General features: G+C 45.4%; 1 long non-coding RNA gene across 7 annotated transcripts; it reads right to left on the reverse strand.

The window, feature by feature from the left end:
• Positions 1-2,832: 2,832 nt before the first annotated feature.
• On the reverse strand, positions 2,833-27,288 carry LOC147346198 (uncharacterized). 7 transcript variants are annotated; one of them, XR_015153479.1, is made up of 5 exons: positions 26,762-27,288; positions 26,339-26,476; positions 19,413-19,538; positions 4,879-5,589; positions 2,833-4,175 (listed from the first exon to the last, which is right to left on the reverse strand). It is a non-coding gene; the product is annotated as an uncharacterized LOC147346198 (long non-coding RNA). The 7 variants fall into 7 exon arrangements; XR_015153473.1 differs by having other exon boundaries at positions 5,197-5,589; positions 26,762-27,270; XR_015153474.1 differs by lacking the exons at positions 26,339-26,476; positions 26,762-27,288 and adding an exon at positions 24,808-25,131 and having other exon boundaries at positions 5,197-5,589.
• Positions 27,289-27,604: the final 316 nt, after the last annotated feature.

Genomic DNA, 27,604 nt, shown 5'->3' on the forward strand with positions numbered 1-27,604 from the left:
GGTAAGAGAGAGCCCAGAGCTAGGCTGCAGTGTGACAGAACAGGCTTCCCTAAGGGAGGGATAGTTGGAGTGCAATCTGAGATTGAGGATGGTGGCAAGGTGGAAGGGGTGGCAGTGAAGAGGGTCAAGGGGTAAGGAGTGGGGGAATCAGTTATTCCAGGAAGAGAAAACAGCATAAACAAAAGCAAGAGAAAAGACTATGTATACAAGGACCTGAAAGAAAACTCTAGGGAATTCCAATAATCGTGTGCATCCAGAACAGCAGAAAGCTCATTTTATAGTTAACGACCAGGGATACCAGGAAGGAATGAGGGTAAACTGCTGAAATAAGGGGACCTGGGATCTCTGTAAATATTATATTTCTTTGGGAATATGAGAAGGTTAGTGTTCATTTTATAGGTCATTTTTGTTACAGAAAATACTTATGATTGGTGTCCGCATGACCTATTTTATTTTAGCATAATTTTCCTGCAGACCCAGGCAGAATTAAGAGATTAAAATGGCAATTGTCTCATAATTATCCACACATGAATTATCCCTGGTGACCTCGGCCGTGAATGGTTTTCCGTTCTTTTACATTATTAGCCCCAACAGGATGGGTAGAAGAGCACATATATTCTAGGTGTAGAGGAATCCTGGGCCTGAGTACCAAGAAAATGGAAACATTTGAGAGTCTGTGTGTGTCAGGCTTGGGTAAAGGATGTGACTAGTGGTTTTCTGCTTGCCACCTTCCAAGATTAAATACAGATCCCTGGACTTCCCAATCTTTTGTAGTAGTCTACCTGTAGCTGCTTAGGTTGACTTTATTCTTAAATCTTAGGGATTTATGTTAAACAGACAGATTAAATGAGTTGCTAATTGTTTTCTCCTTTCTGAGATTAGAAAGATTTTTAACAGGACGAATGGGGCTCTGCCAAGAAAGGCATAGCAGCCAGAGATGATAAGAATTATTTGTGCTCAATTGGTCTCCCTCCATTATGAAAGAGGCAAAACTCTTAGCTTTATCTCTAAAATACCATAGATGAGTAAGGTGATTTTTTGAAAGGGTTAGGGTTGAGGTAAGCTATAAAGTGAATGAATAATTGTTCTCTTTAGCATCAATACTAGGTAAAAATGAAGACAAATTGCCTATGCTATAACCAGAAGAAGCCGCTGATTCAAGCTTATCTAAGGTATTGATGTTCTCTAGCTCATCAGCCCAACATGCTAGCATTCTATTTACCTAATCAATAGGCCTCAAAAATCCCCAGTGGATCAATCAACAGAGCTTCTAGGCATCAGGATTAGGCTGAGTTTTGAGGAAACTCGAGAAATAGGCAAGGACTGGATGGATTGGTTTCTGAGCTGGTAGCAAAGATATCTGTAATTCATTCTAGCACTCAGCACTCAGGCATCTTGAGTAATATCTACCGTGTGGCCAGCACTAGAGAAAAGCCATGCCAAAGTAATATCTACCGTGTGGCCAGCACTAGAGAAAAGCCATGCCAAAGATAGTTTTGATGTGTGTACATTTCCAGTTCAGTGCATCAGACAAATGCAGGCATGTTGTCAGATCTCAGAGGGATACTATACCTGAATCCTCTCTAGTGAAGTGCCATCTGCGTGGTGGTGGCACTTGGTGGGGTCAGTTTGTCAATGCCTTGGTAAAGCAACTGCTTTGGTAAAAGACAGTTTCCATGGAAATGGCCAGAGGAAGTGAAATCAGGAAGGGGATGAAATTTTCAGAAATCAGTATGGCATGCGGCCCACCAAGTCACCTCTGTCTGTGTGCTCTACTGGGTTTGCTGATCTACAAAGTTATCACAACCTCCCAATTACCTCTGGTTTGCCTCTCTCAAAACTCCAAAGGATTTTCAGCTGAGTGTACTGGGAAGCATCAACCGAAAAATTTCACTTAAGAATGCCGGTGATTGATCACTCCCACGGTGTTTCTTCCTCTTTTTTTATGTACACTATCTTAAACGGACCATGTATTAATGGAACTGAAGAGAGACCATATAATGGAAGAAACACTGGCGGCTGACCTGCCTTTGAGACGTGGAGTGGAGACAAGGCTCCTTTCCTCCCAGCTCTGTGGTCTGGAGCAGAGAAGCTCCTGGATTTCTGTATTAATCTCGAGTCCAAATGCTCTGGCCTATACAGGATCAGGCCCCTTCCTTGCAGAAAGCCCAGGGCCTGGAACACAGTAGGTCTTCAATGGAGGACAGCTTTTATGATACTGACAGTGATCCAAATCTCACACAGGAGTACGAGACCATCTTTTTATTAGCTGCCAGTGTTGGATAGAGAGGGAAGGTATTTTTGGATACAAATAAAAACTCCGAAGCCAAGCTCACACAGTCAAGGCCTCCACAAGGTTTACCTGGCTTCAGACAGACCTGAGCCCCAAACCTCTAAGCATTATTGTCTGAATGCTCCTACTCCATCCCAGGGTTCTAGCGGGCTGACCAGTGAGTTGGCCAGGCTGGGCTGCCAGGGAATAGTACAACCAACACAGCGAAAACAAAGGAGACCCAAGACAGGTAAACACCAACCAGGGTGCTAGAGAGGAGCTGACTGCAGGAGCCAGAGTGGATGACAAGGTGGAGACTGCCTATAGCTGGGACAGGGAGTCATCTGGGACTGTTGTGAGCATCCAAAGGGGTTTGTGATGGCTTGGACGGAAGGTGGTGAGGGCTCTGTGGACATGTCAGAGGATTCTGTGGGCTCCGTGCTTAGTATGCCATGATCTTCAGCACTGAAAACGCCCAGAAAAATAGGATGAGCAGGTCCTTGCATGTGTCGCTTCTCTTCTCCAAGTCTTCTCCGTTTAAAAATACGTAATGACACTGGTGGATTTTATAGCTTTTATTAAGACTAAATGAGTATGGAACAGCTTTGTTTCCTATTACAGGTGACTATTATGACTGCAATTATTATATTCTTAGCAATCGTCACGTATAGCGTGGCTGGTTAAACAGAAAAGTCCATTCAACAGACTTTTGTCCCATTTATAGAAATTCTCTAGAGTGTGATAGTATACCACTTATGGATATGGAAAGTGATCAAATTTGAGATCAGAAAGCTGCCTGTCCCCAAGGCTGTAGCCAGAGGAAAGAAAATGTCTGGGTGCAAAGAGACTGAGAGATGAATTGAGAGCAGTTAAGTGAGGGGTCTGGATTCAAGGTCTTCAAACCTGACTGGCTGCACTAGAATTAGCCTGAGAACCTGAACAAAATTACAGACCTACTGAATGAGAATCTCCACATGGTGTCTGGGGCAAATGTTTTTTAAAGTTCCCTAAATGACTGAGACGATTAGCCATCCAGGTTTAGAAAGCAGAGGTCAGGGCCGGTCCTGGGGCCAGGTGCCAAAAGCCATCAGCCTGGCAGGACAGGGCCTGGGGCCTGGCCATCAGCTGGACCATGACAGCACACCAAGCCCTGGAACGCAGAAAGGGGACAATGGGGAAGCCCTCACCAGTCTATGGATTTTGGTTATTTGCTCAGTTCTAGAAATGCAGGGGCTATAGTTCAGGCTGTTGGGGAGGCTGGGGCTGCAGGTGTGAGGAAAGGGAATGCTACAGTCAGGAGCCTAGAGGAGCAGCTGGGGGTCAGGTCAGGACGGACAGGTTGACTCTCCTCTCCATCTCAGAACTTCTTTCCTGAGGAAGTGGCTTGGGACACAGTATTTTTTGGCTTCTCTCAGGACATGGTAAGAAAACAGAGCTAAACAGGGGAATGTGCTGGAATTAGAAGAGGAAGGAAAAATAAGAGTGTGGATCTGGGTTCTCCCCTTCTTCAACCCCACCTCCTCTGCAGCTATGGATACACTGGGCGAGTAAGGAGAAGCTGCTGCTGTCCTGAGGAGGGGCTGCTGGGCCCATGTTCTCAGGCTGCCAAAGAAGAGACCAGTTTGGGGGCTGACAGGATCCCTGGGGAAGAAGCCAATTTCCACCTCGGTGAAAGGCTAGGACCCTGCCACATCTCACGAGACTTCTAGAAAGTAGAAAGCCCCCAGCTCGCAGATACAGGTTTAGTAATCACAATACACACACACACACACACAAGTCTCCTTGGAGATAAAGCAAAGTTGGTGAATCAGCACAGGTGAGCAGGTGAGGGCCATGTAATTCCTCAATCAAGGCAGTTGATTGCGCATATCTTCAGTTTAAGAAAAAATTAAAAATAACTTCTCTGAAAAAGAGAGACACACACACACACAGAAAGATTAGTTGTCTATCTTTTGTGCCAGTGATGTGCCAAAGTGAGGATTCCACATTAGATTCCCCAAATTTTCCCAGAGGGACTGAGTTGCGACGAATGATTTGGTCTCCCAGGCCAAAGCCTCACGGCTCCCACAGGCCACTCTGGCAGGGCTGTTCCTTCTCGGAGGCAGTGCCTGCCTGGGCCTGCGTTCCAAAGCTGGGAATACTGGTGAGAATCCTCAGAGGCCCAGCGACCCACCAGATGAACATAACAAAACACTGTCACAAAGCCTGACTTTGTTGAAGCAACCCTTCTTCCTTCCAGTAACCCATAATTAAATGTATAAAGTATGCCCAAGACATCAGAAAGGAGAAAAAACTGTGAACTTCAAATACCAAGTCCTAACCCAACTACTAACACTTCTGGTTGGGAGACCTTGGGCAAGTTAACAAACATCTGAAAAACAGACCCAAAGGATGCCTTCCCCAGCCTCCTGGAGGTCTGGAGGGAATCAGATTCGATAATGCCCCGGAAGCCACTTCTTAGTGTCTGACGTGTAGGGGCATCAGTAATGCGGCATAAACGTGGTGCTGCTGCACTGATCCTTCTGTGGCCCCTTTCAAGACCCTTCTGCACACAGATGGTCACAGTGGGATCTACAGAAAAGAGCTGAGTTGGAAGGGGAACTGACCAGGACTCCAGGCATGAGTTAAAGGAAGGCCCTCTTACAGGGCTGAACTGAGCTGAAAGGGGTGAGTGGACAGAGATGAAGGTAACTGGAAAGGTTGGTCAGAGTCAGACTGTGAATCCGAGACAGGAGGCCCCGCTTCTGAAGGTGCTACCCCGGCAGTGGTCCCAGCTCGGACCCCCAGCCTTCCTGGCCCTCTCACCAGCCAGTTAACATCTAACCCTTTGGAGTGGGTCCACATGGGGCAGAAGCCCCAAAGCCCGGGCCCCCTTCCCTGGGGGAGATGAGTAGAGGGCCTCCTGGATGGGCTGGGGCGCACACCTCCTTGCCCTGGGCTCTGCGGGTTGCGCCTCTGTGATCAGGTGCTTATCTCCAGGTGTTCGCCTGAAGGGAGGTCATGAAAAATCAACACCAATCAGGGCAGTTTCCTTGGAAGCTGAAATTATCTCTCAGGCATCTTAGAGCAGGTGCAGGGCTATTTTGGGCCAGCAATCACTGTGTGTAGAGGAGGGAGCATCGCCTCTTCTCACAAAGCAGCAGCCTAGAGAGAGCCAATTACGGCAGGCAAGCGCTTCCAGCTCCTTCTGTCTGTGACGCTAAACGTGGCAGAACGTCCGGGCGCGGGTTCCTGCCACGACCACCGGCGAGGGCTCCTCTCCAACGGGTGAAAGGATAGGGGCTCAGCTTCCTGGTCTGAAAAAGAGTGTCTCCCACCTGCAGGAGAAAGTTCACATCTTTCAGCGTGGAATTCAAGGCCCCCCTCTCTCCAAATGCGCACGCTATCTCTATTGAGAATCTTTACTCAGATTCCTCCCATGCTCTTCGCCAACCCAGACCCTCTACGCCTATCGGAGATGGAGGGTGCATTTTCATTTTAACCCAGATATACTGAATCTGCCTCTGGACTTCCTCCACCAGTGTTCCCTTTCCCGGACTCCCCTTCATCATCAAAGCGCCCTTCCTCCCGGTGGGCCAACCTATCCCACAGAGCTCTCTCCTTTCTCTGCCCTCCCCTTGTTGGAACCACAGGACCTGATGGCGCACCTGTGTGCACTCTTCAAGTAGCAGTGAAGACTTCCTAGCTGTATTACACCACCCCCTGAAAACCAGAAAGTGGCTCTGGGGTCTCCTACTTCTTCGTTTCCCCCACAGCATCTGGGACAAAAGTGTAGGCGCTGAATAACCACCCATTCGGTTCCTATCTCTCCCAATTCCTCAACTTCCTGCAGAATCTGCCTCATCTCCCCTCACCTCTCAAAATCTCCTCAGACCTCTCAGATCATCAAAGCCAGTTAGATTCACACGCAACAGAGTTGCGTTTAGTAATCACTGTTTAGTAATCCAGAGTTTAGTAATCACTGTTTCTTAAAAGCTTCTGACAGGCTTGTTTTGTGTCTCTAAGCAGTCCATTTCAGAAGATGTTTTAGGTGTCTGTCCCAGGCCTCATTCTCCTGCTAGCTAATAGGATGGGGTAGGGGTGCTCTGTGTGGGTTCTGTTTGCCTCATGGCCCTCAATCTGGTGGTCTGGTTTCCAAGGAAGGGAAACACTTGCATTATAAATGGATTTATTAAAATACTCGCCCATCGTTCTTGTCTTTTAGAAGCCCACGATCTAAAAATATGCCACAGAGAGAAAGGGCACACAGACAATGAAAAGACAAGAGCTGGGAGCAGACAGTATCTAAAAATATCAGAGTTCTGAACAGAAAAGGGCGGTTTTACAGTGTCACGTGTTGAAAGCTTGTCCAAAGCAGCACACATCTCCCCCTGCCTTCTCCCTGCCACCTCTAGTTTCTCCATTTCTTTTTCTCTATTCACTTCCTGCCTTTGAATATTTAAACCTTAAAAAATGTCAAAACAGAATGCAACGGACAGCAAGCACCAGACCCGTCACTGCGTGTTATTCCTCTCTGAAGAGCACACGGTGTTACTCCTGTCAGGTCACCGAGATGAGAGGCCTCGTCTTCTCTAGGAGAACTTCGTGTCCTCTCGATGCAGGACCGATGAAGTTGCCCTGGACCATCGTGACTGTGCGTGTGGTTTCTTTCCCTTATTAGACTACAAACCCATTTAGAGAAGGGATTATGTCTCATTCACCCCCAGCAGCCACGGGACACAGTACTGCCCAGTTTTCAGCAAAAGGAAGCATTTTTGCTAAAGGAATGAGCGAACGATTAGCTGAAACCATGATTCTCTCTGGGCCTTGACAGCCTGTGGACACGCTGATATTAATAACCACATTTTGGTCCCACACAGCTCCCACCTCCACAATCAGACAGTCTGTCACACACTGACTCCATCTGAATCAGGAGCGAAGGAGGGGCACCTCGACAATTCTGTCTCATGGAATCTCAGACAGACCCTAATATGAGAAACAGATGGGACAGGTTAAAACGTCTGGGTTTGGCAGAAGCTTCTTTGTTGGATATAGAAGCTCTAAAGCAACCAGGGGCCCAGGGCTCTGTGCCTGGACCCACGGGGCCATCTCAGGAGTGAAAACCAGCAAGCCAAGCGTGGCCCTGCAGCCCTCCCCCTCCATTCAGGACTGCTCTGCTTCTCCCAGGTTCCTAGTGTGGGATTTCGTCTAAAGAAAGTCTTCCAGTAAGCAGAAAATAAACTGCTAGGTTACAAGAAAGTTTCCCAATTACTGCTCCCTGGAGCAAAATGAACTACTCACACCCACCTTCACCCCAGGAGCACCCCTTGACCACTGTCCCCAGAACTGCTTCAGGCCACTGGCCACCAGGCAGTAGAACCAGAGCTGGGAGACTGGCTACCAGTTGCCCTTCCCTGACCCGTGAAACCACAGCAAGTTGTCTTTCCTCCTGCCTCCTCCCCCGCCCTCGGAGCTTTCAGGCCCTCCTGCACCGCCCCCTCCCCCAAACTTCTCATAAGCGTCCCTCATTATTACGAGTGAATAACTGAATGTGAGAGTGGGCATCCACCCCACGTCCCTGGTCTCAGGTGAAGAAATCCCCTATGACGACAGACAGACAGAGTGACCTGCCCAGTCACACTGTCAGACCGTGTCTGAGGATACTCATCCTTCTTCCAGTCTTTGCATATTTAACAAGTTTAAAAGATCACAGTGAGAGAAACCAAGGACATCAGAGAATTCTGAGCATCAGCCATTCCAGGTAGAGTCAAATTCTGCCTGAAGCAGGGAGAGCGCGGCTCCAGGTGCACTCAGCCGTGGGTCATCACCCACTCTGCCTTTGTGCACAGCCAGGACTGCAGAAACTTGTTGTTTTTTTTTTTTTTCCTGACAAATTGCTGATAGTTTCAGCCAAATGGGACTTGGACTCCAAGAAAACTATTTGCCTCGTGTCTTCCCCAGTTTACCTGCCTCAGGAATTATGTGAGAGGGCCGTGCTGGAGCTGCCGTCTAACTGCGGCTCTCGCTGTGTGGCACCAGCTTGACAGCATCCGTGTGAATGGAATCCAGCCAGGCCTGGCACTTCTCTGCCTCTCACAGCGAGTCCTGTCTCCCCGGCCTGCCTCTTCTCCTCCCACCCCTCCCCCCCAATCAAGAGTGTTGTATTTCCCAAACCCCATTTCACAGCGACGTTGTTTTATAGGGCCCCTCCAAAATACCTTGAATAGTCCCCTTTTTTATCGCTTCCATTTTCTGAAAACTCCAGCTGCTCCTCTGAAACCATCCAAATCTAATTAACCGCCTAAGCTGGAGTTAGGGACAGCGGCTCACTTTCGGGTCCTTAGCATACCCATTCAGGCCTTCTTTCAATATGGGCACAAAACCAGGAATTTCTAATAATTGTATCTATGGGCCTGGAAGGGGAAAAAAAAGAAAAGAGAAAGAAAGAAAGCAAGCTGCTAATAAGTAGGTCTGTGAAAGCCGGGAGATCAGCACCTCGGCTGAACTTGGCAGCCCAGGCCCGAGAAACTCTGAGACAATGCCATGGGGGATCGGAACAGCTTAGCCTCCTGACTCAAATTTTGTGAGAACCGACCCGGCTGTGAATAGAGATCCCAGCCTCAGTGCTAAATGGTCCCAGCTCAGACTCATTGAAATGTCTTCTCACAGAATTGGAAAAGAGGAGGGCCAGGAAAGTTTGCGGAATGTCAATAAGGCTGTGGTGAGAAGGGGAAGATGGGGAAAATTCAGAAGTTTGCTCCTGAATGACACGGATTAAGACAAAAGCAGAGCACTGGGTCTCTGCCAGGTGGCACTGACAGGAGGGAACCCTGCTGCCTGGGGAGCTGCCAGGGAGGGGAGCTCCCTGGGCACAGACGGCTTCCTGGGGTGTCACTCTGGAACTGGGGGCCTTGGGATGTCACCTCATTGCTCCTTTAATGGAAAAGGCATGGAGGGGGCAAGGGCTCCAATGTGCTCCTCAGAGTCCCGGCTGCTGCCTCCCATGAGAAACTCCCTTGCTCACCATCAAAACTCAGTCCCCTCACTTTGCCTAGAGAGGTCATGGAAAAATCAGTATTTGTGCCATTTTTCCAGACCCATTTCAAACACCAATATCCCCTAAAGCCTACCCCAGTCCTCACCACAGCTCCCACTGGCCAGCCGATCCTCCCAATTTACTTCTTGTCTAGCTTGGGGGCCAGGGGGGTCCGGAGCTGCCCCGTATACTTCTGGTATATATCCCACCAGTCCTTATGCTTAGGACATAATTAATAAACATTATTTGAATTGCCACATGGCTGACCCAGGCTAAGCTTGGAATTCAATCTGCTCTTAACAGCAATTCAAGATTTTATCACATTATTCTTAGAGGCGCTTCCCAATGGTTGGTTGGTTTACTTATTTTGATCATTGTGGGAGTAAAAATGAAAGAAGAGCAAGAGAGTTGCTTTTTGATAGCTGTATGCAGGAGGTGGACAAATTATAAGAAAAATTAATTTATGCATGAACATATACAGAGATGTTGTATTCCCATATGTATCTACATGTGTCTACAAATGTATATGTCTATTTATACATATATGGAATGGGAGTAAATTACAATAGGAGATAAAGAAGTTTTCTTCTGGAAAGAAGTCAATGGTCTCTCATTATAAAGAAGAACTGCAGGTTTTTATAAGGGGCATAGATCAGGCAGTGTACAATATAGCAAGTACATGTTCTGTTCACTTTTATTTTCAATGTTGTCTTGAGTTGTTTTTCCAGGAGTAGGGATGGATTGTTTCTTAGGAATAAGAATTTACTCACAGAGCCTCACTAGTAAGGTCTTACTGAGAAGAAATAAAGCACCATCTCCAGTCACATCTTTTCTCTTGCTGATGGTAATCTGAAGCTCCACTGTAGCCCAGATGTGAAGAGGGACAGAGCTGGAACAGAGTGAGTTTCAAGACACAGAGTCCTCTCCAAATGAAACTGTAAATAAGTCAGGGTCATCCCTGGATGAGGTATGTGGAGGTCCTCCCGTCTTCCCTTTCCCTCATGGTCTTCCCTCTCCTCCCCTCAAACCCTAGCAGCCTCAGGGGTTCTCATGGGCTTCCTAGCTCAGAGCACTGTGCAAAACTTAGCTTTCCTCCAGGGCCCAGGCTTTACACAGAGAGTTAGAAATTCTAGGTGTAGGTCCCAATTCTGTTCTTTTCTAGCTCTTGGGAGCTCATCACCTTGGAGTAACCATATTCATCTTACATAGAAAATGGTCACTACAAACACGTCTTACTTCATGTGCCGAACAGTGCACATCCCTGCTCTTGTGGATCTTAAAGGACACCAAACACAAAATGGAAGATGTGACCGTGAATCTTCTTGGTCTTAATGGTCTTCATTATTCAGAAAAGACATGGAGGATCTGAGACATTGAGCATCGGGCCCACGTCACCTGTAGTTCCTATCTCAGTGGTCTTCCTCCATCTCACATGGTGACACTCCCGGTGAAGAGGAGATATCTGTCCTTTGGTGGTTATGGTCTCTAGAGCCAGAAGGCTAAGGTTCAAGTCATAGCTCCCTCACCTGACTTCTAATAAGCACTAGACACATTTGCTATTATTATTACTATTACTTTTATTGCTGCTTTTAATGGTTTTTCCAAGACTGTGAATGGACTCTCTCTTATGCATGCTGTACACATGAATTGTCCAATTAGCCAGTTTAGGGCTACAAATAGAACTAGATTATCCCATAAGCAGAAAAAGTGTATGCACTCAAGCAAAACAAATGTACCAAAAAAAAAAAAATGCCTACTTCATTAAACTTAGTTTTGTGGTCAGAAAATTCCACCAAAACAGGGGTAGAGAATCATAACTATATCGTTTAGTGTTTCCTTTCCAAAGGACTTACCATGAAGCAGAGTGTGCCCTGGAGGAGACAGCAGAGCACAGCTGCCTCCCTTGTCAGGAGTCTGAACTGGGACCTGGGCTTCCTCAGCCGAGCCCCTCTGGCTCCCTGCACTCAGTAGCCGTGGCAGTCACCACAGTCACATTGTCGTTTCTGGGCTTAGTCTTCCCAGGGACCACTCTTCTGACCTCCTTCCGCATTTGTTCTCCTCCCCTTCATCAGGCATGTTGAGGAGTGGGAAGCGGGGATGGGGGTTAGCTGCTGAAAAGGTTTGTGATGAGGCCAGACTCAGCTCTGTCCATCCAGGTACTACCAGGTGAGGAAGCCACTTTTGATCATCATAGGGACAAGGCATTCATGTAACTCATGCCAAGGACCCCTCCAACACCACGCCCTCAACAGCAAAGACAGCTGACATATACAAGAAGGATATCAGCAAGCTATGAGCTAGGGCGCTGTCTGTCACTTTTCTACCTTTTTCTTCAGGATCGTTTTTCTTCCTATAGCACCTTCCTCTCGCCTTCTCCCCAGCAGTTGCCCATGAGCTGGCCTCTGGCTGTCCAGGGTAACTAGCTGGCTGCAGCCTTATGCCCAGGACACATCTCCACTTCACAGAAACTGAGCCTGAATCTTCATCTCCTACTTTCCCGCCTCCACCACACATACATACCTGGTGTGTCTCCCTCATTATTGAGAAAATTGGCTCAGCTGGTACCTAGTGGAATATTTATCAATACAAAAGCATTTGTGGCTACTGAGAGCTTCCATCTGCTTCATCAGAGGGGTCTATGCACTTCAGAATGAGAAGAGTGGAACAGAGATCACCTGCAAAGGTAGAAGGTCAGGCCAAGTGCCTGGGCAGTGGGAGGGCAATTGAAGGACAAAGGCTGGGACTTGCTGATAGCCTTTCAAATCACATAGCACGCTGAGGCCCTGAGTGGGGAGAAGGAGTAAAACCTGTCAGAATCACAGTTCCATTTGGCAGAGGGGCAGGGAACTGGTCACCCAGCTGCATGTAAACAATAAAAGATATTTCTTTGGAAATTTTTACTTGTCTTTTATATCTTGGATTCATAGCTTTGGGGTTTTCAGGTTTGGATTGAGGAACGTTAGAACTATGAGAGACTTGGGAGATACTGTAATGCACCCTCCGTATTTTACAGATGCAGAAACAACAACCCAGGAAAGGAAAATGACCTGACTGAGGTCCCAGAACAAGGCAGTAGCTATGTGTTTGGGGAAAATTCCCCAAGATTTCACATATATAAGATAAAACAAAGTTTTCTATAGGATATAGGGAGAATGAGGCCCTTTCCTTCAATATATTCTTCTTTTTGATTTTGGGGTCTCAGAAACCAGCTGAACCTGGCATGGAATCTGCGTGTGAAAAATTAACATCCTTGGCTGAGGGGGATCTGGCTGCAGCACCTGTCACCCCATGGGTCTTGAGGGTTGATTCAGTTGATCTGGTTGTCTAGGTAGTGCTCCCTCCCTCCCTCCCTCGGTGCTCTACGTGTGTCCCTCCCAAAACCGCTTGCTCCGTCAAAGAGGCCGACTCTCCCTGGTAAGAGGAGGACAGTTCTTCGGTTAAGGGTAGACAAGTAACTGTGCTCCCTGGCTAGAAACTCCAGACAAGTTCTTGAAGTCCTTTTGTAGGAGAACATAGGTAGTCAGGCTTCCAAGGCTCCAGACACATCCAAATGACGTGCCGCATATGGCAGTCTGCCTTTCCTTCAAAAAAAGTTTTAATAAATAATTTTTTAAGAAAAAGATTTACCTTCTTTCCATTTTAAATGACAAGCTGACCCATCAGGGAGCAAGCAGGCTGGAACATCATGTCACCACTCTGTGGTTTGACATTTTGGTGACCCTGTGGCCTTGCAAAGGTCACCCTCCCAGTGGTGTGCTAGAGCTGGCTCATACCAAGCCAAGTATGTTCATCTTTCTCCAGCTTCACATCGGCAGCTTGAAGTTGGCCATGATGAAAGTATTTACACCAAGGAAACCAGCACATCAGAGCTTTCTTTCCCCACCCATCCACTGAAAGGGTTCATCAGCTTTCTCTCTTCCCGGGGCCACTGCTATCAGAGGCTATGCTCTGTGCTCAGTTGCTTTTGTCGTGTCCGACTCTTTGCTACCCCATGGGCTGTAGCCTCCAGCTCCTCTGTCCATCGGATTCTCCAGGCAAGAATACTGGAGTGGGTTGCCATTCCCTTCTCCAGCTATCAGAGGCTATCTTGGCTCAAATTACTTCTGGCTCCCTATTGAAGAATTGTAATCAGAGCAAAGTGGCAGGTCTTTGTCTAGAGAAAGACACTAAAGGCTTAATGTTCTTTCTGATTAATCAGTGGCAAATCTTAAGCTCGCTGATTGACACCTCAGATCAGAAATATCTAGATGGCTGTGATCCTGTATGTCCCCTTGGAGCTCTGTGCACTGCCATTTTTCACTCATATGGTGGGGATCCAGGAGGTCAGGGACACAGACACATCCTGCCAGCAAATTGAACTTGGGAGGGATGGAGAGACACACACTTCCTTAACCCTAACTCTTAACTTGAATAAAAGGCCCTGAAGAATTTTGCAGATCTTATATGCAGTGTTAATGAGCAAGGCCTCCCAAAAGAGTACTATCCCCACACTTATAGTTATCCATTGCCTTTAATTGTGTACTTTGGCTTGTTGCTGTTGAGTTTTGTTTTCATTGGGAGTGTAGGAGGGAAAAGATAATACTTAAAATAGTAGAATACTTAAGATACTTAAGATAGCCTCCTTGCTTACTGGGAGCTGAGAAATCTTGGTCCCTTGGAGTCATAGTTAGCTTTTTTCTGGGTATCAGCCATGAGGAGTCTGACTGAGATGGAGTTGATTGTGGAGTTGATTGTGTCTATGGTGAGATTGAAGGGAGGATCCATAGCATATTTCCTGTCGCATTAGACACATGACTTTTATAATGTTTCCCTTGTTAAGCAGTTGGAAGTTGGGTTTATTATCTCCACTTAGGGATACGTGAAACTGAGCAAATGTTGAACCTAAGACAGTTTTGGGCCTCCTATGCTTCAATCGAACCTAGGTTTGATCCCTGGGTTGGGAAGATCCCCTGGAGAAGGGCATGGCAACCCACTCCAGTATTCTTGCCTGAAGAATCCCATGGAAAGAGGAGCTTGGCGGGCCACAGTCTATGGGGTCGCAAAGAGTTGGACACGACTGAGCAACTAGGCACAGCACATTAGGAAAACATAAGGCTGCATACCAAAGAGATACCGTACATTTAATGCTGAAATCTCAAGAATCCAAGATGAGTATTTCATGTACGGATTGATTGACTGAAGGATAGAGTTCTAGTGGAGGGTAAGCTTAGTTTCATGTTAGAATCATTATTGTACTACATTGTTCATAGTGCATTCATTTAATCTATTTTAATAGTGTAAGCAAAGCTATGAGTATGTGTGTATGTGTGTATACATATATCTTATGTATGAACTTGCTTAGATCATGTTTCATGAGTAAGTACCTACCATGCAGCTGGCACAGGGCTAAGCTCTAAGATACAAGGGGAAGCTGAGAAGATACCAGGACTCTGTGAAGCTTACAGTCCAGTGTGTGACCTTGTAAAAGGCTTGATAAGGATCAAACCCAAGACTCCTGATAACAAATCCAAGCATTCTTTCTCCTATGTAATAGCTGTTCCCTTTGGAAGTGATAAGAAATGGCAAGAATGTGTAGAGGTGGCTCTTTCCTCAAGAGATCCCCCTGGGTCCCCCTGTTGGTAAAACTCTGTGGACTGAGTTTCCTCTGATTGGTCTGTGGAGAGTGAACTGATGCTTTCTCCATCTTTTCCTTCCCTGTTCTGGAGATGCATTCTTTCCCCAGATCAGAGAGGACTCTGCTAGGAAACACACAGGAGTTAGCAAGGGGGGTCAGTTGGCTTCATGGAAAAAAGATTTGAAGGCTGAACCTATGGCAGGAGCCCCCACCTCAGTGCTCCCCAAGGATCCCATTTTATTTTCCCTGGACCCCCAAACCCCAAGGAGAATCAGCCATGGGGAAAGATTCCGGCAGGCCTGAGGAATGAGAGCTGGTGACGAAGTGAATGCAGGCAACTCTATTATCTGCTCCCAGGGAGGGGAGGCTGAGGAGCTCGGAGGACTGTTTTTCCCTTAACAGATGCAAGAAAGAGCCGGAAAAGGTCAGAGATAAATGTAGCCCTCACTTTGTTCTGCATATTCAAAAGAACTTTTCTGAAGAAAGACCCAAAATATATGTGTGTTCACTCAACCTTTTCTGTCAGGCACAGAGTTCCAGATATGGAAATGACAGGGTAGCCACCAACGAAGTGTTTGCAGGGCTCACAAGCCGGTCCCCAAAAAGAGCACGCTTTGCGTGGGGTCCATCAGTCTGGCTGGAGAGAGAGAAGCTTGGAAACAGGAGAGTATCTTGAGAAATCATTCCCAGAGGGAGCAAAAAGTTCCCAGGGAGAAAGCGGGGATGGAGTGGGAGGGGGAGAGGGGAACGCCATCATCGCGGGAGGCTGGATGGAAACAGTGCAAGACCTCACGGTGGCCGACATCCCTGCGCATAATCAGAAATTCCTCTCAATTCTGTGGGAAAAGGCTCTTTGCATTGTCAGCCCAGATGCCCCCATGAAGAAATAGCATGAAATGAGTCTCAGGGAAATGTCAGCGTGGGAGTGAGAAATGACTGCCAGTGGCTGGGTGGGGGAGGACAGGCCAGAGAGATGGGCTGACGGAATAAGCTGTCGTCCCCAAAGCAAAACAACACCCACAAAGGTAAAGGGACTCTGCATTCAGTTTGGGCAGTTAGACACCCATTTTCTCATTGCTAGTTCCAATTTTTTTATCTCGTAGCCCCGAAATACCTCTCCTACATGTTTCCACAACCAAGGATGACCCAATCTTCCTTTACAACCATAATTCCACCTGTCCACTTGGGTTCACAAAGCTAGCCTCTCTCCCATTCTCCAGATACATCGAGGACTTTCGTATTCCACGTCTCACCCATGTCTCCAAGTCTTAGAGTACTTGTGAGATAACTGCAGGTTACACCTCTCTGATGTGATGTGTGCTTAGTCGCTTGTATCTGATTCTTTGTGACCTCATGGACTGTAGCCTGCCAGGCTCCTCTGACTATGGGGATTCTCCAGACAAGAAAACTGGTGTGGGTTGCCATACCCTCCTCCAGGGGATCTTCCTAACCCAGGGATCAAGCACAAGTCTCCCACATTGCAGGCAGACTTTACCGACTGAGCCACCAGGGAAACCCTGTTGTGATGTTCAACTGTAATTAGTAGCTCCTGTCCTAAGGCTCTTTTCACACTTATCCTACCTGGTCACACTCTATGTTAGTCTCAACTATTAATGATAATAATAATAACCAATATCTATTAAGCACTAAAACTATACTAAAACAACTTAACCCTTGTACAATTTATTGAACGAATAAATAGTGACATTATTTAATCCTTTTCAGAGAAACAAAATGAGGCTTAGCTAGGTCAAAGGACTTATCTATAATTACATATATAGGCAGAACCTGGATACGAATCTCAGTCCTTCTGATTTGAGACACTCTCTTGTTACCCTTGTGTTCTTCTGCTTCCCATAATGTTTGCTTACTGTCTATCTTCTGAGAGTCATTAAATGCTCGTTTTGCAGATCTAGCCCAGAGAAGATGTTCAGTTGTAAATAATGGATACCTTTGAATCTGACTGTTTTCTTTACTCATTGCATATATTTGGTGCTTGCTTTACAAGTAAATTCATTGATAAGCATGAATATTGAAATGAAGTTTTTAAAAGGACATGAGACAGGTTTATCTGATATACAGTTAACAAATGTTCTTGAAGAGATGGGAAGAATATTATCTTCTTAGATGGGCTTCCCTGGTGGCTCAGACAGTAAAGAATCTGCCTGCAATGTAAGAGACTGGGTTCAATCTCTGAATCTGGAAGATCCCCTGGAGAAGGGAACGGCTACCCAACTCCAATATTCTTGCCTGGAGAATTTCATGGACAGAGGAGCCTGGCAGGCTACAATCCATGGGGTCACAAAGAGTCAGACACAACTGAGCCTGGGTGACTTTTGCTTTTCTTTTACTATCTTCTTAAGTAAGACTTTAGGAACCAGAGATTCTAAAATTAAATGTTATAGTGGACAATTAACTTCTGGCAGATAACAAAACTTTTGCACTATAATTATAGACAGGGCTGGAGATGATTTTAAGAGCATCTACTGCAGCTGATTTTTCATTATAGGTGAAAAATCTAAGGTATAGACTCAGGAAGGACCTTATTCTTGGTCATTCAGGTAGTTCTTCTCAGAACTAACTTTGTTGAAGTGTGAATACTTGAAAAGATCAACCCACAAAGGAAATGTGGAACACTGGTAGTGTCTAGGGCTTCTCAAACTCCAGTGTGCATACAAATCAAGTATGGGGTTCTATAGCATGCAGATTCTGATTCAGTGGAATCAGAATCAGGGATGGGGGCTGCATTTCTGACAAGTTCCTAGGTGAGGCCTCTTCTATTTGTCCATGGACTAACTATACCCTAGACAGCTGGTATCTAATCTAGATCAGCACTGTCCAATAGAGATATAATTGGAGCCGCCTATGTCATTTTAAATTTTCTAGTAGCCACATATAAGAAAGCTTAAAAGAGATAAAATTAAATTTAATAATATTTATTGAATCTAATCTTTGAAATCCAGTATTTAGCTTTAAATTTATAGCACAATTTGAACTAGTCGGATTTCAAATGCTCTATAGACACACGTGACTAATAGTCATCAGCTTAGACAGAATAGCTCCAGACTGTACTTCTGTTACTAGTAGACTCTCTTGTGAAGTCTATTTCATGTTTAGGTCTTGAAACCCAACTATACCAGTTCATCTCTCAAAACAGACTCATTTCTGTGTGTGCCCTATGACATCCTGCCCAGGTTCGGGCACATACATGTACAGTCAGTGAAGACATTAACTGATTTCAACCCTCCCTGACTTCCTATAAGGAGAAAACAGACTTTCCCACCTCTTTGCACATTTACATTATTCAGCTCAGAGCTCTCCAGTTCCTGCACTGTGTACGACATTAGATAAGGTGACTTCCAAACTTTCTTCTTCTTCCAAGAGTCTATGATTTTATTCATTCCAACGTTAGCTTCTCAGCCTCTTTTTCTTCATGGCAAACAGTTCTTCCATCCCTCCCTCATTTCCCCTCTTAAAAACTCATTAATCACCTGCATGCTCCCTCTGGAGCCAATTTCAGGCAACTCTCAGATTTAGAGGCTTAAGTGGAATGCTGAAGTCTAATAGAGGACAATTGGGGTACTATATTAGATGCTCCTATATCTTAATGCCCTCAGAATTCTGTCTCGGGTTTATATACGGCCCTGAGAAAAATGACCCATGATCAAATTATTAAGTGTGCAAGGAAGAGTAGAATATAGAAGTGTAGTGGCTAAGGGCACAGGCTCTGGGATCAGATAGCCTGTGATCAAATACCAGTCAGCATAGGAGCAAATGTAAATTCTCTAAGCTTCCCTATCACCTAACAGCTACACAGTTCAATGAGATACCCAAGTAAATGACTTCAGACAGTACCCCTACAGATTAGTGTTCAATAAGTTGCAGGTGATTATAAAATCTGGAGTTCTTTGACATGTGAGAAGGGGACCTGATCCTTGCCCAGCTCCATCAGGAGAAGTCCTGTGGCCCAAAAGGACTGAGCCCTTTTGGGGTTGTGCTTGCATATGTGTGTGTTAGTCACTCGGTCACATCCATCTCTTTGTGACCCAGTGGACTGTAGCCCATCAGGCTCCTCTGTCTATGGGATTGTCCACACAAGAATACTGGAATGGGTTGCCATTTCTTCCTCCAGGGGTTTTCCTAACCCAGGGAATTTAGAGCAAACCTACTTCTCTTTCACATGTGCATGCTAAGTCACTTTAGTCATGTCCAACTCTTTGCGACCCCATGGATGGTAGCCCACCAGTTTGCTCTGTCCATGGGGATTTTCCAGGCAAGAATACTGGAGTGGGTTGCCATGCCCTCCTTCAGGGGACTTTCCCAACCCAGGGATCGAATCTGCATCTCTTCAGTCTCCTGCACTGGCAGACGGGTTCTTTACCACCAGTGCCACCACTAGGTGTCTAATCCCTCTAATCTCAAGATCTTCTTAACTCAGCCCTTGTCCTTAAATTCCATCACAGATTTCCTTCTCATTGCCTTTCTAGCTGGCATTCATTGGCAAACTTCACCTGGCTCTTTAAGAGCTTGTCAAGCGCGGGTCATCGCAGAGTGCCCTGTGCACAGAACTCCTGGGTGATGCCTTGTTTCCGTGCTGCCCAAAGTCACCTCATGCAGTTTGCAAATAAACTTCTCCCCTGAAAGAAAGAACAAACAGTTCATAATTGGCAATCTGCATAATGAGTGGTGCGTCTATGCAAATATAACATTTGGAATAATCTATTAATATCTCGACTGTGATGTCTGTGGGCCACCACTTCCCATGCTAATGAGCCAGAGCCAAATATTTTCTGACTCCTCTTGAGGTGAGAAGAGAGACTGACAAACTGCTTTCTTCCTGGGGTTCCAATTAGAAATCTGGAGACCACCAGAGTTGGAAAGGATCTCAGAGACTATTTGATCCCTACACTCCCCAACCACCTCTCACATTAAGGATGAGGAGTTAGAAGTTGAGAGACATGTGGCAGCCCCTACATGGGTATCCTGTGCTGTCAGTGGTCAAAAGCCAGCGGCAGACTCCCAGCCTCAGCCCTTCTTGAGATGCCAACAATGTATCAACATCACCTCCTGCTGATCAGGTTTTTGTTTCTAAAATTCAGTCTTCCCTGTGCAATTCCATGTGGAATTGTCTTTAGCTCTCCCTCCTCTGCCTTCCCTTTCTCTTGATTGAGCTCCTCTTGCTGATCTGGACTTCTAATCTAGAGAACCAACTTCCAGGGACTGCAAGGCAGAAAACTGGGGAACTCAGATCAAAAACATCTGGTCCCAAATAACATGTCATTTGTGAGCTAACCAAAAGATACACCCCTTGGATAGGGTTGAGTCCTTTGCTGTCGAAGTAGAAAGAGTCTTAAACACACATACACACACGATTTCAGTTTTAAAAGTGCTGCTGAACCACCAGCTCTGGGCAAGTGTAGGACAGGCTTTGTGAGTAATCCATGACCACATTTTCTTAAGCCCTTCCCTTTTATCCCAGGCTCTCTTGCCAATCTTAGGCACTTCCATCATTCTCTTCCCCTTCCTTAGAAGCTCCTTCTATCACCCAAATTTCTGACAAGCAGCAGTCCCTGTCCACATACCTGGCCTGGGCAGGGTAGGAAACTGTGGCCAGGGACAGAACCACTGGTTGCTCAGTCAGACACTTAACCATTGCTCAGGGTGTAAGAGAGCCAGTGTGGTCTGGGAGGTTTGGGCCACACCCCAGCAGGGACACTAGCAAGCCTTAAGTTCTCCATATTTAAGGCACAGGGCAAACTGCTGCTCCCCTCTGATGCATTTTCTGGACTTGACCTCACTACTCAGATTGAATTAAGAGCCTCTCCTCATGTTTGGGGCTTCCCAGGTGGCGCTAGTGGTAAAGAACCAGCCTGCCAACACAGGAGACTTACAAGAGACAAGGGTTAGATCCTTGGGTCGGAAAGATCCCCTCGAGGAGGGCGTGGCAACCCACTCCAGTATTCTGGCCTGGAGAATCCCCACGGACAGAGGAGCCTGATGGGCTACAGTCCATAGGGTCGGACATGACTGAAGATACTTAACATGCACGCATGTCTCATTTTTCAGATTGTACAAACCACCCTTTTCCTTTTGTACAATTTATACTTTGCTGAGCTGTCTACATGTCTCTCTTCCAGGCCAGATTATGAATCTTTTTGTCTCCTGAAACCTTGAGCACCTTGCTCAGTATCTGCCACAAAAACATGCTCAGACAGAGTAAGTAAATGAAGTCATAAAAACCTCTGCACACTTCAGTTTCTGCATCAGGGAAATGAGGTAGTTGCACTTTCTCAACTTAACTCTATGAGTCTAAGATCTTATTGAGCACCTGCTGTGTGCTCACATTCTGCGAGGAGTTACTAAAAATCAAAGGAAGTATAAAACTTCTTCTAGCCCTCACCAGTCTAGTTGGAAACAAAAACACATTCAGTTAAGAAAATCATTTCAGGCTAAACTGGCCAGCTATATAGTTGATACAACAGAGATTCAGAGAAAAGAGAGATTCCTGCCAGTGAGTGAGTGAGTGAAATTACTCAGTCGTGTCCAACTCTGCAACCCCATGGACAGCCTACCAGACCCCCCATCCATGGAATTTTCCAGGCAAGAGTACTAGAGTGGGTTGGTATTTCCTTCTCTAGGGGATCTTCCCAACCCAGGGATCAAACCCGGTCTCTCACATTGTAGGCAGATGCTTTACCGTCTGAGCCACCAGGGAAGTCCCTGACAGAGGGGACGTTTAAAGACAATTCTCAGTGGCAGTAGGTGGGTGGGCACAGGGTGGGAGCATCCCAAGAGCAAAGGATGCATGAGCCACCTGCAACAGGGCTTCAGAGCTAGGCATACAAGCCAGTTACCTGTGGGAGAGGAGCAGCAGCCTCATACCTGATTCCTGATCATCGGTTCAGTAAGAAACCTCTACAACTCTTGCTCATACGTTTAGCTTCTCCTCTGTATACACTTTTCCCTAAAAAATGTGTCCTATTTTAATAAAACACCGTGTCACTCATGTTATCCTCAACATGTTCCTTCACTTCCTTACTCCTTGGAAATGTGACTCCTGTCACTGGATCCACTGCACGAACAGCCCCATGCGATCTGGCTGCTTCCTCCCCTAGGTGCTGATGCTATTTTCTAAAGGACTCTAGAACATCAGTAACTGCCAAACCTCAGAGCTATTTTTGGTTGAAACTACTGACCACCAACCTGCCTTTCTTGAAATGTCTCTTCTGGTTACTGTCATCTGCTCAACTTTTTTTTTATCACAAACCTCACTTTCCATCTTTTTCGTTTGTTTTTTACTACCTTCTCATCCTTAAACACAGACATTCCCCCAAATCACTGAGAATCTTTACCTCAATCCCTGAATGATTGCATCTTTTTAATATAATATTGGCTTCTACCCAGATGACTTGCAAATTCCTGATACTAACCCCAAGTCCTCTCCCAAGCTTTGGACACCGGCTTCGAGTCAACTGCCAACTAAACGGTCAGCCTGGAGTCTTAACAGCACCTCAAAACCACTGTCTAAAAGCCCTTCCTATTTGCTCTTACCCCGAGCCTTCCCCCGCCACCATCCCTCCCTTTCCTTCCTCGCCACATTTATTCCAAAGCTTAAACTTTGTAGATTCCCCCTCCTCAGCATCTCGGCTCAGATTCCTCTCTTTCTTTCCGCTTCATGCGCCCGTCCTTTCATCTGGCTCTTTTCTCCCTCTTAGATACCTGCCCTGTCACTCTCACTTTCAATCCATACAAAGCTGCCAGTTGCACCTTTTCTTTGTTATGGCTCTGATTATCCCTTTTCACTGGATAAAAGCTTTCCGTGATTCTCCTTTACCTACAAAACTTAAAAGAAACCCTTGGTCGGGGGCCCAAGTCTCTGTCTTCTATGGCCTCATCCTCTGGCTTTTACCTCCCACCACTACCTATTCAGCTTGGCAGGCTACAGTCCACGGGGTCACAAGAGTCGGACGCAACTTAACGACAAAATCACCAGCACTACCTATTCAGGGGCTTCCCAGGTGGCACAGTGGTAAAAAATCTACCTCGGTGCAGGGGACGCAGAAGACGTGGGTTTGATCCCTGGGTCAGGAAGATCCCCTGGAAGAGGAAATGGCAACCTGCTCTAGTATTCTTGCCTGGAAAATTCCATGGACAGAGGAGCCTGGTGGGCTACAGTCCATGGGGTCTCAAAGAGCCAGACACAGCTGAGTGACTGAGCGCACAAGCGCTGTTTACTCAGCTCCCAATTACAAAGATCTTGACTGTTTTCCACAGACATTCCACACACTCCCATCTCAGTGGCTTTCTCAAGCTCATCTGTCTTCCTAAAATATTCTCCCCCTACAATTACTGTAAAAATGTATGTATCCTTCAAAATTCCCGTGAAATTGCCATTCCTTCCTTAAACCCTAAAACTAGTGTAATTTCCATCTCTTTGTTTCTTCCCTAAGTCACTTAGATGTTTTACTTTAAATTTACAATTATTTATCAGCAGGCTCCAAACCAGAAAGTAAGCTCCTAAGACTGGGACTACATCTTATTTGTTTCTGAATTCTCTGGAGGATTTAATACATTGCCTTAAAGGCTCTTATTAAAAGTGAATTGAATTGAACTGAACTGAAATATTGATAAAGAGGTCTGATGACAGTGTCCTTTATTCCTCATCTCCAGAGTAAAACGTCCTGAGAACTACTTCTTGAGAACACTCTGTGAGCTACAGAGCAGTTAAAATATTTAAACTTGAACTTGGATGGCCATCCCCTATATCTAGGGAAAACTGACTTCAAGGGCTTCTGGAAGTAGTTTTCTCCTTTAAAATTCTGAGATGACACGATAGAAGCAGGTGACTCAGCAGGCTTCTGGAGCTGGACATCAATTGTCCTGAATTCTCGTTTGTTCTTGCACATGCAGTCATATTTATGGACTGACACTTTACTGATGCTCTTTGGGAGGTAAAGAGTTAAAGAATATACAGTTAAGGCTTTCAAGTTTAAGATCCTGATGAAACTCTAGGAGAAGGGTCCATGTCATTGTTTGTTTGTTTGTTTTTACCAAGGTATTCACAGAGCCTGGAAAACATCAGTGTGTAATACATTTTTATCAAATAAATTCGATGGGGAGATGATACCTGACCAAAGAGCTAATCAAATTAAAATCCAAGATAGCAAAAGGTTACACAAAAACACAAGATAGTAAAGTTACTGCATTGTATTAATCCTTGAATTCTTCACCCCACCCTCATCTCATCTAGTGCCTAGAAAAACCCAGATGGGCATATTAGAGCTGGAATAACCTCAGGTGTCATGGATACAAACTTCTACCCAGTGCAAGACCAGCTTTCAGGCGTCCTTGACAAAATCCCTTCCAGCTTCTACTTTAATTCCCTCAAGAATAGTAAGCTTGCTGACATCTACATTGTTGGACAATTCTCTATGTTAAAAAGGCACTTCCCATATTGAGCCAAAAGTTGGCTTCTTATAAATTCCACCCACTGGTCCTAATTCTGCCTCCAAAGTAACACAGTGAAAATCTATTTTCTCTTCCATGTGATGGCCTTCCCATGTCTGAAGACACGTCTCCACCATGTGAACTATTCTCCATTCCCTGCCCCCATTGCCTCAACCATTCTTCCTGTGACCTGGTTTCAAAGCTATTCTTCACAATCATTACCCACCTCTGAATGTGCTGCAAACATGCTACTCACTGATTCTCTAAAATGTGAGTCCCAGACCTGAACAAAATACCTTATTTATGCTCTATCTCAACTGTTACCTTCTATGATCTGAGTCCCATCCATCTCTTAAAGAAGCCTATGAGTACATCAAATTTTGTGAAGCTTGGTAATTATTTGCTTACACTAAGTGTAGAATTTTGTTAAAAATTCATGCCCATTTTAGATAAACTCACCTTCCCCAAGTCTCTCATCCTCTGATTTTTCATTTATCATAGGACTTGACCATGGCCAAAAAGAATGTCAAGCAGGTATTCCATTTTACACAGGGACTGGTAGGAGTACGTGATAGGTAAGGAAAGGAGCTTTCTGCTAACTAGCTAGGAGACCATATGCAAACCACTTTCCATCCCACCTGCCATTAATATATGGCTCAAATAAGAAAGTTAGATGTGAAAGGGATTTGAAAAATCAAACTGAAGACTGAAAAGGAAATATTAAGATGATTTAGTCTCCAGTAAACCCCCAGTGCCCTTCAATTATCTCCTGGTAGCTGCCACTGTAATCTCCAGGCGTCTCACATATGCTGCTGATGGGGTTAACCTTGCTCAATGGTCTAGTGCCCAGGAAAGAACAAGACCACCCTTAACACCTGCGTGATCATGGCAACCCACTTAACCTTATGGAAATTGTCAATATCCTCCAGCCAAAGACCACCAGGCTCACACCTGTAGTTGAACATGTTGGGGTTATTACTCTTTCAATCAAGGGAGGATGCACATCATGGCAAAGTGTTATCTCAGGAAAAGGGTGCTGGAAAGAACTGTTTGTAGCATCTTGGCCTTGGTTGGATGATTTGAGACAGGGTCCAAGGAAATGAAGATTTGCTCCACATTGGGTGCTGTCAGGAAGAGGGGAAAAGTCTATGACTGGGTATCTTAATAAATCTCATGTATAGTGAGAATTCGGAGGAGGCAATGGCAACCCACTCCAGTACACTTGCCTGGAAAATCCCATGGACAGAGGAGCCGGGTGGGCTGCAGTCCATGGGGTCGAGAAGAGTCAGACACGACTGAGCGACTTCACTTTCACTTTTCACTTTCATGCATTGGAGAAGGAAATGGCAACCCACTCCAGTGTTCTTGCCTGGAGAATCCCAGGGACAGGGGAGCCTGGTGGGCTGCCATCTATGGGGTCGCACAGAGTCAGACACGACTGGAGCGACTTAGCAGCAGCAGCAGCATAGTGAGAATTACTGGTAAAGAAGTAGATGTCACTCATTCTAAGTGGGTTTTCAGTATTTGTGGGTGGCATGATGGCCTTGTTTTTGTTTGTTTAGATAAAATTATAAAGTACCCTTTGCTTTGTCTCATTTTATCATGGTCTCAGAATAACCTTGTCTGAGGTTAGTGTTCTGCAAGATTGTTTATATCCATCAGGAGAATAACATGACCTAGCTGTGAGGGCCAGGTCAGCTTTCAGATGTCAGGGCCTTCTCTTTTTTTCTTTCTCAAAGTTAACTTAACTGTTTGTTAACCTCCTTGCATATCAGTTACCTCATCTATAAAACAGAAATAATAACTCTTACCATTGTGGTCAGGGATCAAAAGTGCTCACGTGTGTGGAAATGCTTTGTCAACTCTATGGTTGCTTTCTAACTACGGGGCTGCCTTGCTCAGCTCTGGGCTCCTCGATCTATGACCTGCAAACATTCTTGAGTTTTATTGGGCCCTCTTAGGCCATCACCCCCGAGAAGAAAAATCTTACCTGTAGCTTCATAGTTGAGCCTTCTGTGGAAGCTGCTCTTGAACTCTTCTGATAAACCTCCCACCACAGATGAAGGCAGCCAATTTCTGTACTTACTGGGCAGTGAATTATCTCCTCTACCAGCTGGAGCTGATCTCTCTGGTGGAGCAGAATCAAGCAGGCCTGAGATCATCTTATCACATAGTGCAGTTGGATAGTGAAGTTTGGTATATATTTGGTTAATAAATAATTACATTCTTATAATCAAAACATCATTGGAGACATATTCTTGACCAAGCCTCTTAATAGTTAAGTTAAGGATCAGGTAATGAAAGACCTCCTGAGTTTAGTTTTCTGTGATCTCTTGATTGGGGTCATCTAAAACTATGTAAGCAAAGACACAGGGCTGGATCTAATCTGTTTCCTTTGCTTTTAGATCCTTACCTGAACCAACGGGGATTTCAACCTTCATGTCAATATTTTATTTTTTCTTCTGCAATGTGTCTCGGGCATAACTTTTTAGGAATCTAATAACATGGACTATAAATTCTTTAAGGTGCAGACTGGCTGGAGACAAAAACTGTGATTTTAACTCAACTCATGTAACATTTGGGCATAATACTGGTGCTCAGTGCTGGGGATATAGAGAAGAATTAAACGCAAGCTCTACCTTCAAAGAGCTTGTACTTTTTAAGGGAAAGATAGTACCTGGTGGAATATATTGAGTAGTACAATGGATGTCAAGAAGAGTGGGGTTTCATTCTACCTGAAGCGATAAGGGAAGACTTCTTGAAAAAAAAAAAAATTTTTTTTTTTGCTAGAGTTAATCTATATGGCTTGGTTTGCAAAACACCTAGCTACTGTGTTACATCTCCCATATTCTCCACAATTCTAGTCACTGTGTTACTAGCTACTAGTAGCTCCATTCTCCTAGCGGCTATATTATGTCTCTCCAACCCATTTTTCCCACCTGGAGACTAAGTGATTGCCTACCTTGCATTATTGGAAGGAACCATATTCCCTTACGGTTTGGAGTTTAAGTCAGGTGTGATTAGTCCCTGAAATACAAGTATTTTAGATCAAATCGCTTTGTAAAGAACTTATGAAAGTTCTAGGCACTTGGTAGGCACTTCTCAAAGACTTCTAATTGATTAAATAACACCAATGTTTTCAGACATTCCTTTTAAAATTCATGTGGTTCTTTTGAAAAGCACTGCTAGATATCAGTTTTTTTCTTTTTTTGAAGGCCACTACAGTCTTGCATAAAGCTTAGTTTAGAACTGCAAG

This window comes from Bos grunniens, chromosome 24 (assembly GCF_055505025.1).
Source record: "Bos grunniens cultivar Pamir isolate PY7600 chromosome 24, Bosgru_T2T1.0, whole genome shotgun sequence".
Classification (NCBI taxonomy): Eukaryota; Metazoa; Chordata; class Mammalia; order Artiodactyla; family Bovidae; genus Bos; species Bos grunniens.